Genomic DNA, 14,022 nt, shown 5'->3' with positions numbered 1-14,022 from the left:
AAGGTTATTATTTTTTTTTTTGATATTTTTTATTGTTTTTCTTTTTCCCAATTGATACGAAATGTACCAAACAAATATAATAGCAAACCAATCAATTACTATTAAAACAAGCAGATTCAAACCAATCAAATACTATTAAAACAAGCAGATTCAAACCAATCAATTACTATTAAAACAAGCAGATTCAATTTTAATTGACTACATATGTTGAACTTCCAAATTTATTATTCAAATATCTATGCATCAAATAACCTTACATAACTTAAACATATGTTGAACGTCTGATGCATCAAATAAGAAGCATACTAGCATTTACCAAAAATTCTACTTGCAGACTTGAATTGGTCTTGTCAAAAGAAAGAAACATACAGTATAACAATGATAACTTAAAATGCTACCAAAGAACCGTAATTAAATCCTTACTGCACCAAGCTCAACTATTCCAGACTTGATTTTGTCCAAACTAAATGTTAGCTTGAAACAACTGATTTGAAAACAAAAGAAATAAAGAAACTACAACCCAATTTGCATCCCAACAAAATGTTAACATGTGCATCAAGACTACATACTTCATTAATGCAACATGAAGTAAAACATCTTCATCACAGGGTATAAGTGGGCTGCAAATGAAGAATTAAAGCTTCAAAGATCACTTCACACAATTATTAAATTATATAAAACTTTGTCGAACTGCTCAGTACTGTAAATGAAGTTGTTACCTCGTTGTGCTCTTGTAAATGAAGTACTCTTCTACAGCCCCGTGTAAAACTGGAGTAGATGCCACAAATATCCCCCACCAAAGAAGAATCTGTATCACAGATTAATTAGTGAAAGTAAGCCAACTATGTATGAGATAATAATATTTAGATGCAATCAATTTTATATGTTATACTTTTCTTTTAAATTAAACTAAAACTTTCTGGTGATTGCAAGTTTATGACTGATACTGTATGCTTTTTGAGACATTGGCAGACGACACCTGACCTTAAGATTGATTTGATAGAGCAGATAAACTCTTTTATACATTAATAATTAGCCTGCTTCTTTTATAAATTATGAAACTCTTGTTAAATAGCAGTATAGCACTTACTTGAGATGTCTATGAGGTGGATAATTAACCAGTTCAGAGGAATAACTAAAATGATATAATTAAAAATGCATTATACTGTTTAACAGATGGAACTGAATTAAGCTGCGACAAGGACAGTATATTGTGTACCAGTTCATTCTTACACGAGTAATACCTTCAAATGGCCTACAATTCACAAAACGAAATCAAAGGTGATCCAATTATATTACTTTTGTGGATTGATGAGTTGGCTGCGTGGAGAGAAATCAAAGGTGATCCAATTTGTAATTAGATCACAGTACGCAATGGATAGAGAAGCTTTATATGCACATGGCAAGGTGCCAAAACATATATACATTTACTGATATAGTGACACAGATAAAAATGAAATAGGTGCAGAGTAATACCTCCTATAGGATCACTTATTGCAAAAGTTGATAAGGAGCTTCATCTCTTACATATGACAGTTTTGAAATCAGGATTGCAAATTGCTTCTTGACCTGAAACAAAATCAGAGAGGAAAACTTGGTTTCGTATCAAAATGGCTTCTTGTTTAATTAGTAACAAAATTACACTTTGCTTACAAAGGGTCCACTTGTATTAATTACACATCAAACACCTTATTGGTAACTATTAAGTAACAATCCAGATTTCTGTATTTTTTTCTTTCATAACAAACAAAATAACTTGAGGTGAGACATTTAAAAAAAATGTACCATCACTTGTATAACAGAACCATACATTTTTTCTAAATACAAAGACAAAATGTTGCATAAAAGGTATACACTTATTTTAGGCAAGACTCAAAAAATACTGTTAAAAAATGAAGCTAAAATCAAGACTCAAAAATCACTGATTTTAGGCACTGGTACCAGACTAAATCATTATCAATTCGGTACCAGACTGGTACTGGTACATCAAGGCAAAGATATGACCTTAGGCTTAGGGAATAATAAATAAAATGACATATATAATATAATGAAAAGCATGAAAAATGACATACACATATGTCATCAGGATTTATATTTATGCAAGCGAAACAACATAATTTCGCTTTCAATGCAAAATGGGATTAAAAAAAAATACAAATCATAACTACAAAATTTTAAACCAGTTTCAATGATTTCATAACAACATAATTTCACTTTCAACATAATTTCACTTTCAATGATTTGGACAAATTTTGAAATCACAGATATGGAACCTACAAAATTGTCTTCCAATCAACTAAATTTTATTTTACCCGAAATTTCCAATCAAATAAATACCAGCTGCTTGCGCTCAGATTTTGCAACATCCAGTAGGCTCCTGGAAATCATTGAAATTCCCAAGTTCTGAAATAAACAAAGTTTGAGGACCTTGCTGCATAAAGTAATACTTAAAAATATAAAGGGTATGCATGCAAAGTTCTCAATCTCATGCTTATTCATATAGTGCTATGTTACTGTGTGCTTCTGAAATTTCTTCAACTTAATTATAAAATGGTGACTTTTATTTGATGATATATCAATGGAAATTCAATGAAAAATGGTGACTTTTATTTCCATGGAAATGTTAGCATATATAGATAATTATCAGATATGTCATCAAAAGAAAAAAGTAACTACAAACTAAAATTTAATTACCATTCAACCAAAAACTTCTATACATGAAGGATCCATAAATTGAAATCTAGTAGGACAATTTTTTCAAATAGAACCAGAGATGAACTTAAAAACTATAATCACAATACTAAAGGCTCCTTATGTTAGTTTTTGAGTTTCGACACAATTAATTTTGGTTAAACAAGATTTGGTAGGCTGAATATATAGTGATAGGTAATTTCACATAAAATAAATGTGAAATATAAACTATCAAATAAATTATAGGAGAAAATAACAAATGTACTGAATTAATAGATCAGTCCCAGCATGTACGTAAACCCAAGATACATCAAATCCATACTAAAGTGATATGTATACCTGACTGCACGCTTAATAGTAAATTCCATGTTAATTTCATCATATCTATATATACTGCTACAGACATATATTACTGCACAAGCCAACATATATGGACATACAGCAACCTCTGCAACAGTGCACATGATGCAAGTTATTTGAAGGAAATTTGTCAAGTTTTTGTAAAAGAATGTCCTTACTGTTTCTAAACTATCTCATCCTATCATGCAAATTCATACATATTCTCAGGTGTGCTCTTTTTATCAACCAACCCCGCAATTTGACCAAAATCACAACTTAATTCTGAAAAAACAAAAATAGGACATTAATTTGTATAAATAGAGAGAACATGATTTAAATGATTCATGAAATTGATGAACTTCATGTACCATCTGATACTGGTACAAACATCTCTGTACCGGACAGGTACTGGTACGAGCAACTCAGAGATGAAAAATTTTCGAAATTTTCAATGCTCATGCTTATTTTCAAAAAGGGGTAAATGCAATGCATGGTAAATCAATTTAAGAGGAGTTAATTAGTACCGAGAGTCAGAAGACGGAGACGGAGGTGGAGGCCTTCTCGATCGCTGAAGGAACGTGAGCAGGAGAGACGATCGCTGAAGGAAGCGGAGGCGAGCAGGGGAGGAAGGCCTTCTCGATCGCCGATCGTCGCCAGCAGGAGAGACCCGATCGCGCGCGGCGTGCGTCGATTTCACGGCGGCGATTTCCCTTTTTCTTTTTTTTCTTTTTTTTTTCTAAACAAAACGCGCCAAATGAAATACTTCACGGGTTTTTGCAGTGTAATGTTTCAGGATCTTCTGTGACCGGGCCAAATCGGTCCCAGAAAGCTTTGGGCGCCGGTCCCAGAAGGCCATGGGCCAATCCATCCCCGCTGCATAGATTTTTTTTTTTTTTTTTTTTTTTTCGTGGGATCTTCTGTGACCGGCGATCAGACACGTCTCAAAATCCGGTCCCAGATAACTAATTTTGCTGTAGTGTATGGAGCCATATTACATACCGGTGCGTGCTATACATAGTGGCAGTGGCAGTAGCTTCCGTACATGTATTCTGAAATTTAGAAAAAACAAGATAAATATAAAACAAAGGAGATGGGGCGGTTAAATCAAAAGTTACAGAGTTTAAAAAAATTAGTGGGTGGACGGGATTAAATCAGAGGGGTGCGATGTTTGAACGGGGAGGGACGGTTCCGGGCATAGGATTGATTATATTTTAATAATCAGATTTTGACTGTTGACATTAGCCATATTGCTCCTTTTATATATATGCTAACTTATACGATCAATCGGAATATATTCTTCTATTCAAAGATGTTATTTTTTGTTACAGTTAAATAAATATATTTAGCAGAAGAAAAATATATAAAATATTACGTTCATATTAATTTAGTATTTCAATTACGTGGTATTACATTCAAAATATAATTATTCAATTGGATCGTAACTCAAATTACATGGCATTACAATAACAGAAATAAACAAGAGATTGCACAACAAAGCTAGAAGAAAACGGATTGAAGTGGAAACCTTAAAAAAATCGGTGCTAAATGTCTAACATACAACACTGGTTAATAATAATAAACCGGTGCTGAATATTTAGCACCGATTTTTAGAAACAAACCGGTGTTGTATGTCAAACATTTAGCACCGGTTGTACGTTTAACTGGTGCAAAGATACATACAACACCGGTTTTGTCAAATCCGGTGTTGTTTGATCGGTGGATATTTGAAATTTTGTAGTAATGAAGCTTGGGGGAGGGAAACTTGCATTGTACCCATGTAGGCATTTAGGTCATATTTATTTATTGAGTCGCTAACAGTTTTACCTAGTTCCAATTAGAATCACAGTGAATTCTGGAAGGACGAACTAGGGTTTTTATTTAGCATGCATTGCATTAGAATCTTGTTGCATCTAGGTCATGTAGAAGTAAATCATATTAGAGAGTAAATTAGGGTTGTTAAAATATTCTGGAAATGGATATTTATTGAAATATTGCTTCTATTTACTCTTTGCTTTTATCTTACATTTTATCTTACTTAAATGAATCTTTTTAGAATAAGAAAGACTAATGCTAACAAAATATATTAGATTGAAAAGAAAATTTCAAAAATGGATTTATTTAGAATTGTTACATGTGAGAATTTTTATAAAATTGAAAATGTTCAAATTACATTCTTTTTAAGTTTTGACCATGATAATTTGATAAAGTCTAAGGATAATTTCTAGATATGCATATTTAGGAATTGTGTGTGAACATGACTCGTACTTTACATTAATTTGTATATAGTTATTTACTTTTTTCAAAAATGCAAGGAAAACACACAAAAAATCAGAAAATACAAAAATATGAATAAAGATGGAGATAGAGAAATGAGTACGGGCGCATACACAAGAATGGTTGTCAATATGCTCGAAAGAACTCCCATACACCCGACTTGATCTAGGGCCCGATGAAATCCTTAGGTGCATTCAGAATGCATAACCTCTTGTTTGTATCTATGCATTAGAATGGTGAAACCGGAACAAGTGAGATGGTGGAATTTATGTTTTTTTATTATTTACTTTATATTTAATTTAAATTTTTGCATAAGTCATGTTTTACTAACACACTTAGTCACTTAGCTTTATCTCAAACCTAAGGGTATGGTGAAAGAAGGGATCAAGGCATAAGGGAAATGTGAAATGAATGTTTATCTTCTTTATAACTATTCTCATAGTAATGATTTTAAATTTCTGTTTTTTGAAAGTTTCCGATAAAAGTAAAAAATGGTGTTGTGAATCCAAATGTTTCTATTTTCAAAAGATTTTCATTCAAGTACAAAAATAAAGTTTGAGCAAGCAATTTCATGACAAATTCAGATCTGAAATAATTTGACAAGTCTTATAATTCGGTTTAGAGCAATATTTAAAGGTTCGAACCAAGGTAATGTGACTCGGGAACGAATTGTTTAGATTTGCTTGGGGACAATCAAATCTATCACATTCATAAAATTTTCGCATTTTATTCGGGGACAAACAAAATTCTCAGATTATTTGTTCGGGACGAACAAATGTTTAATCTTGGAGTGTGATAAGGGTTAAATAAGTCGTTATTTTTCCTATCACTTAGTCTAAAATATTTTCATTTATCGAGTTACAATTACTTAATTTCTAAATAATCAGATTTCTTTTTGTTATTTTACTTGATCTGAGAGAATTGCATATTTCCGATGATATTCGTGATAGAGTCAGGTGTCCAAGAACAAACTATTATTTGTATTTCTTATTCATATGATTGATTGGGAGTCAATTTGTTGCCTAGAAGTTACATTACTTGTGGTTTATCTAAGTGTTTAGATTGAGTGACATCCACACTATAAAAGTAATGAATTTTAAAGTATCTCTAGCCAAAGTAATTAACAAGGAACACTAATTGCACTCGAGGCTAGTATGACAATTGAATGTTGTGATTTAAGCTTACGGATCAACTCGGATTTGTTGCCGGTTCAATGCCACAAATGCATATAAGTGTTTATATGACATCAAATTTGACCACGCGTGAACATCACTAAGGATTCTATGTTTTAGTCATTACCTGGAACCCACATAAATAAAGTGAAATGAGTGAGAGATTGAACATTCTCTCAGTGCGGTATTTAGTTCCAGCCCGAAATTTATAAAATCCAGCTCCTTTAAATCTCACAATATGATAATGCAAAAATGCAATTATTTCCTGACAATGTAGCATTTACTCTACAATGCTATTCATTGATCACTTTGATCTTGATACATTATTCATTGACGACCATGCATGAATGTTATATGTGGTGCGTTAATTTATTATTCGTTGGCTACCATTCACTAAACACCACCAACGTTATATGTGGTGTGTGTTATCTTATTGTTCACCGACCACCACGATCATTTTCTGTGGTGCCTCATTCTACTATATATTTACCGACCACCACGAACGTTATTTGTGGTGCATTATTTAATATTGTTCACTGACTAGCTACCACGAACATTATCTATAGTGCCTTATTCTACTATTCACTGATCACCACAAACGTTACATATATGTGTGGTGCATTATCTTATTGTTCACTAGACGAACGTTTTCAGTGGTACATTTAACTTATTTTCATTCATTTCTTTTCCATGTTCTAATGTCATGCTCATATGGTACAGTTCATTTAAATCCATTTGATCAATGCGGAGAGATCCTATCTATTCATGAGGGATCTAACAAAAGTCAATGCATGGACGGTTCGATACAACATGCAAAATTCGCCAAACAATCTATGGTAAGTAATGCAATATAAACGTAAACAACTGAAAAGGTATATAATTTTACAAAAGTCCAGGAACCCACACCTATTGTTGAAGGGCAGTCATTACACGTCTTGTGATTACACTGATTGTGATCGTCTGGAACTTCTGTTGTTGAAGGGCAGTCATTACACGTCTTGTGATTACACTGATTGAGATCGTCTGGAACTTCAAAATTTGAGAATAAAGGCACCAGAAAAAGGAATCATTAATTAACATTCAAACGTCGAATAATTCAATCGAAGCATTAACAAAAGAATTAGTCACTAAATACTTCAACCAATTTATGTAGGTAACAGATTATATATATAAAAAAAGGTTTATTCAATCTAGAGGCTTAATTCTATTAATTAAATGAATGGTTGAATAAAGAAAATATATTAATTTCAGCTGCGACAAGAAACGAATGAAAATAATTGAATGAATACGGTTTAAATCATTTAATAAGTCTTATTCAATATAGGAGACCTAACTATATTAATTTAAATGAATTGTTGAATAAACAAGCTATATTAAATTCTGTTGAGACAAAACAATCCAATATTTTAAACAAGCTATATTAAATTCGGTTGAGCGAAAGTAAGGTATTATCTATTATCAAGAAAATATGAAATTTTAAAAAAGACGACTAATTTAGAAAGGAATATTCTTATTACTTATATAAAAAATATATATTACTAATATAAATCGGGACCTTTGACAAATTTATAAATCCATCTTTATTAGTTGTCAGTATATATATTTATCAATATAAGGTAAGTGTATTAAGTAAAGAAAATAAATAAATGGACAAGGAATGACTCTGAATTGTTAATTGAAAATATGAGAAGTAAAATTGAAAAGAAGTATTATTTGTGATAACTATCATGTTCTAATTATTTATTTATATAGACATATGCCCTTCCAAATAGTTAGGAAATTTCCAACTTCATATATATATTTACTGGAGTACTTATTACAATTCGTAAGAGTATGGTAATTAAATGATTTCAGAAATTAAAATTATAATATCATCTCTTAATATATATATATATGAGGTTGGCTAAGATCAAAGTGGTAGTTCCTGAGCTTTGGTGCTACCAATTCGTTTTTCAATTTTCAAAGTTCAAAACGTCGATCCGAACCGTTCAAGTTGTTCTCCATATTAAATTGTGCTTGGAGACCAAATTTTACATTTTTCTGAATTTTTTTTACTATTTATTAAGCCACTTTGAAAATCGCTGATCCAACGGTGGCTTAACAAAACAGTAAAATCAGAAGCCACCGTTGGATCAACTGTTTTCAAAGTGGCTTAATAAATAGTAAAAAATTCAGAAAAATGTAAAATTTGGTCTCCAAGCACAATTTAATATGGAGAACAACTTGAACGGTTCGAATCGACGTTTTGAACTTTGAAAATTGAAAAACGAATTGGTAGCACCAAAGCTCAGGAACTACCACTTTGATCTTAGCCAACCTCTCTTTCTCTCTCTCTCTCTATATATATAGTGACTAATGTGCATTCGTATGCATTAGAAACTCAAAAGATGAAAAGGAGATAAATGGATCCTAACCATTTTCAGATTGATCAGATTCACATTCAAATCCAGGTCCAGGTCCTGCAGGTTCACGTCTTCTTATGAAATAGATGGCGCCAGTTATGAGAGCAACAGTACTTAGCCCTCCTGTTGTAATAGTGAAGGTTTTTTCTACGATCCGCCATTGTCTGCTCCGTTGTCTTCTCCGTTTGTCTAATATTCATATAAACAAATGAAAAGTACAAAATGATAATGATTAAAATGATCATTATTAAGAAGAATAATTTTCTTCATGCGGTTATCATCTAATAAATACGCACACGATTACAGTAACTCTTGGCCAAAACATAAATATGTTTATTCAGTTGTATAATTAGAAAATGTTCTTATATATATATATAGAGAGAGAGAGAGTACGGCTAACGCGCTTCCTCTAGCATATTAACAATATGCTTCCGGTCTCTAAAATCTATCGAATCGGCTTCAAATGACAAATCTAAGCCGTTCAAACCAATGTCCTTAACGAGAGCTTCGTTTCTATATAAAAAAAATTTAAGTTTCGAATTTATTTACTATCAAGTCAAGTGGTCAAAAAAATGACCAAAATAGTGCATTAAAATGCGCATAAAATCCTTCATCTTTTGACCGCTTGACTTGATAGTAAATAAATTCGAAACTTAAATTTTTTTATATGGAAACGAAGCTCTCGTTAAGGACATTGGTTTGAACGGTTTAGATTTGTCATTTGAAGCCGATTCGATAGATTTTAGAGACCGGAAGCATATTGTTAGTATGCTAGAGGAAGCGCGTTAGCCATACTCTATATATATATATATATATATTTTATAGAAAAGGTGAAGGTTTAACCTAGCTCAATCACACTCGGAGGTGCTATCTTTTGACATTAGATTAAAGACTGATTCTTATATATATATAATATATATAACTAGAAAATGTTTAAGTTCTATATATGACATATTTGATATGTTTTCCTTGATTGTTAACACATCTTTTTTTCTTTTTCTTTTATGGTTAACTGGCAAGTGCCGAGTTAACAAATATATTATAAGAAAAGTTTTTTTTTTACATATATCACAATGTACATGGTCTTTTAGATCCACTGCCACCTAATTATATGGCCCCTTTTTAACTATTTATTAATATTTACCTGTAGCAATATGCTATAGGCGCTTGCATATACTCTATCCCTTTTCCTTTTCTTTTCCCCATCTATATCTGGTTTACGTGAGATGTATCCAATCATTAATTTCTAATGTTGTGCTCTCGATGACCATCCCCATCTATATCTGATTAACACATCTTAATTACAATGCAATATTTTTTTTTAATGTTTAAATCTTATAATTACAGGACACTTGATGTACTTTATAATATATCAAATGTGCATTCCTATGAAGACCTTATATATATAGAGCAAATGTGGAGGCTATCATTGATTGACAATAAAAAAATATTTGGGAAAAAAACAAGCATGACAGTAGTTGGAAACCACCGTTGAATGATGCACAGCCATTGGATTTGGAGCTGTTGCATGACGTTGATGCACCAAGTGATGAGAGAACGAGAGAGCAGTTAATTATTTAACTAGCATCGCTGCAGCACAGTTTTTTTAAAGGTTAGCAGCGAAGTTCGTCACCAACCAACAATATATTGATAAAAAAAAGTTTGATTTATAAAATTATAGGTCATGAGGCCAAGCGACAATTATAAAATTAGAAACTGCATGCTGCCAAATCTCTGTTTGCAACTACTATGTCCCATTTGATCTCCCCCATTCGTACTCTACATGTACCGTGACAATGACGGCTTCTCTAGCTGTCTGTTGGCATCCATGATTTCAATTGCAATAATTATATATTCTGTTTATATATATGCATGGCTGGCTGGTTAGTTTATTTAGTGTAAATTACATTAATGGTCTTTAATATATTATTTGTTTACAATATATCGTTTTATTTATTTATTTTAAAGGTATCGTTTTAAGGTGACATTATTCGTTTATCATTTTGATCCTCAATTTTTTTTAATTTCAACTAAATTTGTTCTACGTACGTTTATATTGATAAAAATGATATTTATCTATCGAAGCTATCGTGTATGTACGGCATATATCAAACATCAATTAAAAACTATATTTACATATATCTTACCGCAAATAGAATTTTGACATGGATGGGAAAGTGAATCTTCATAAAAAAAATATTTCTTACCACTGATAAAAGTAGGACTAATCTGATAAAAATAGTAAATGTTATGAATCATAAAACATATATAAAAAGTGATACTTTAAGGACTAATATGGTAATTTTTAAAATTTTAAAGATCAGAATGATACAAGATTGATACTTTAAGGACTAAAATCATAATTTTGAAACACTAAGTATCAAAAATGATAGACGAGTGATACTTTAAGAATCATTTTGTGCAATTAACTCGTTTCTTTATTCATTAATTATAATGGGGACAGAGTTTGACTTTTGAATTATGAAAATCAAATACATATTAATCATATAATATTTTCCTACTAATTATAAATTATAAATTATAAATTTACACTATCAAGTTACTAATTATAAATTATAAGATATTTTATCCTAAATTATATAGAAAATAAAAAAATAATAATAATAATAATTGAAGATAAATTGACTCTCAGCATTCTCTCTTTTTAAATCTGCCCCTGAATTATAAGTTATAAACCTTGGATAGTTAGTATACATTATTTTAAGAAAAAAAATGTAGTTTACTTTTGGATGATGCTTACAAGAGAGATCAGTTTAAAACTTCAAATTGAAAATATATATACAAAATAAATTAATTGACCGAGTGTCCTTATTAATATATAGCCGACGACCTAAAACCTTCCTAACTTGCAATTGGTAGGCTTATTAATGAAATCATTTCATTTCCAAAATAAGGATACAGCAACTGTTAGTCTGTTAAGTTATTTTTTTTACATGACTGATGTATCATTGACTCCTGCTGCTTGACTTGTCATTAAATAAGCTTATGCAGATAAGGCTCTCTTTAGACTCTAGCTACATTAATTACTTATTATAATTAATTAGTTTATTGAGAGGAAAAAAAGTATATGGAACTCTTTGAAATAACCGACAAAAGTTTCACAAATTGCTTTAATGTGCAAACAGAACAGTACAGTATGGAGATGCACAAATCACAATCAAAACCAATCTCTGTTTGCAAGCGCCTTTGTTCACTTGATTTTGTGCGCACCTAAATAAAAAGTTGGTTGCACTCTAGATTCTATGTTGTGGCCTTTCTATCGCTACTACCACACACTATATATACATGATGGCACAACCGTTTCAAAACCCTGTTTAACTTGTACCATGACACCAATGAAATATGAAAATAAAATCACCAATTATGAAGAGAAATTAAAGTCAACAACTTACTCTTATCTTTAGGCGAAGAGGGTGAAGAAGGCGAAGAGGGCGAAGAAGGCGAAGAAGGTGAAGGGTTGTAACCATCGTTAGTCCAATACCTTGCATAGCACTTGACGAGATATACCTCTCCGGCACCGGCAGACGCACATGCATACATCACTTGTGACACTGCAACTGTGACGCACTCAGAGCATTCCTGTATATCCAAGTCTCCGATACACTGTGACTCGGCTTGTACATACCCGACTCCACCTATCCGATAAGTGTCACTAGATGCCTGAATTGTCCCAAGCACTGCATCCCTCATGCCAAGTACGTCGCCGCTGTATGATGCAGCTGGTGGACCACACTTTTCGTATTGTAGTGTTGTATCGAGTTTTCCGATAAATGGTTCGTTGCTGTACCTGTGATATTCAAAATAAAAAATCCCTTTAATTCAACCCCAGTTTTTGCTCATTATTTTGATCGTCTGAATGTTCGTTACCATGATCAATTTGAAAGCTAAATTGTAAATTTAAGAATTGACATAAAAAGTACTGGATTAAGCAAGCACGGAGCTGAATAGTAGCGCCGACAGCTGAGGGACAAATTGCAGAGTGCTGCGAAACAGCTGCTCGGAGACAAAAAGAGCAGCTTGATGCGGAAAGGTCGGGACGGCATTGGTACTGAGCCGATAGAGATATAGATGGAGAGGTGAAGTTCGAATAGGACATTAATGATGCCGAGTTAATGAGAGAGGCAAGCGACGAATCGACCAAGGATTCATAGGGTGAACCGGGATTGTAACGCAGCAGTGAACAATCCGCATAGATGAAAGCAATGTAATCGTCGTCCGAGAGGACGAAAACTGGTGAGAGGGATAGAAAAAGATAGAGAATTGTGGTGAGATTTGACATTTTTTTTTTGGAGGATAAAAAGGAGGAATTGAAAGGAGAAAAGGTGAGAGTGTAGAGCAGAGTGTGTGGAATAAAGATTGGAGTAGAAGGGAGGGGTTGAAGGAGCAAATTATGGGACGGATTGAATGCAAGCTAGGAACTAGTTATATATATAAATTTTAGGGACGACCTGATTTTTAGCTGACACCATACAGAGTGATTCAGGAGGGAAGGTTATTGCAAAATCTCTGTTTGTGGGCTAAAATAGTACAGATGATGTAATCAGGAGGCAGTTACTGGTTTACGTAGGTGGAACAGTACCATGCATATTGTATAAATAATTCTCTTAGCATTAATTAAGGTAAAGTTGATCATTACTTCCAGTCAACTTTGGGTTTAATAATCTGAAATAATTGCACGATAGACATACATTTAAATGAGACGGAAATTTTTAGATGAATTTGGTCTTGAATTACCATCTGAAAATGGTACCCAGTAACATATCAAAATTAACACTGATCAATCATTGGATACAGTAATACGCACAAGGCCAACCATGCATAAAACCACCCACCAAAAAGACAAGTCAACAGAATGCAGAACAATTAATTAAGCATAATTCATGTGTAAAATCATTTAGCCGATAAATCTGTCCAGCAGTTACCAAGGCATCTGATACCAGTGTATATTTGAATTCATTTGGTAAGCACTCCCTTTTACCCATGTTGGAGAAAAGAAAAATTACTTTTTCAACCTTTCCATTTTTTGAAAGCACTTGAAGTATAGTGCGTTGAAGCATGTGAGGTTTGGTTGGTGGCCTCTCAAAAACATTTCGTCGAAGTAAGAGAGATCCTTCTCTAATGTA

The 14,022-nt window shown here is 32.4% G+C and overlaps 1 long non-coding RNA gene across 3 annotated transcripts; it reads right to left on the bottom strand.

Moving 5' to 3' along the window:
• Positions 1 to 306: 306 nt before the first annotated feature.
• On the bottom strand, positions 307 to 3,770 carry LOC144574091 (uncharacterized). 3 transcript variants are annotated; one of them, XR_013518125.1, is made up of 5 exons: positions 3,555 to 3,770; positions 2,313 to 2,403; positions 1,477 to 1,569; positions 720 to 808; positions 307 to 620 (listed from the first exon to the last, which is right to left on the bottom strand). It is a non-coding gene; the product is annotated as an uncharacterized LOC144574091 (long non-coding RNA). The 3 variants fall into 3 exon arrangements; XR_013518127.1 differs by having other exon boundaries at positions 2,313 to 2,377; XR_013518126.1 differs by lacking the exon at positions 2,313 to 2,403.
• Positions 3,771 to 14,022: the final 10,252 nt, after the last annotated feature.

The sequence above is a fragment of the Carex rostrata genome, chromosome 22 (genome assembly GCF_964058835.1).
Source record: "Carex rostrata chromosome 22, lpCarRost1.2, whole genome shotgun sequence".
In the NCBI taxonomy this organism is placed as follows: domain Eukaryota; kingdom Viridiplantae; phylum Streptophyta; class Magnoliopsida; order Poales; family Cyperaceae; genus Carex; species Carex rostrata.
Note: the sequence above shows the minus strand (reverse complement) of the source record. Positions and strands in the feature narration are given on the sequence as shown.